This window comes from Nannospalax galili, unplaced genomic scaffold (genome assembly GCF_000622305.1).
Source record: "Nannospalax galili isolate Female #2095 unplaced genomic scaffold, S.galili_v1.0 scaffold158, whole genome shotgun sequence".
Lineage (NCBI taxonomy): Eukaryota > Metazoa > Chordata > Mammalia > Rodentia > Spalacidae > Nannospalax > Nannospalax galili.
The window spans coordinates 2,860,502-2,860,800 of NW_008345290.1; positions in this window are offsets into that span (position 1 = coordinate 2,860,502).

Consider the following 299-nt stretch of genomic DNA (forward strand, 5'->3'; position numbering starts at 1 on the left):
CCCACAGGCAGGGCCCTCTTTCTGACTACATTAAACTATGTTCAGGAATTGGGACAGCCCATGCAATGGTCCTCACGATAGGAGCTGCCTTTCAAAATTTTACTAGGGATAAAACTTGCTTCAATTGCAAACAACCTGGTCACTTTTCTAAAGAATGCCCTGCTGGGTCCAGAGCCCCACACAGCTTGCCCAAGACCATTTGCCCTAGGTGCAAAAAGGGGCACCATTGGGCCAATGAATGCCGCTCTAAAACTAATAATGAAGGAAAAACCCTAGCCCCTAGGCAGGGAAACTTCTCA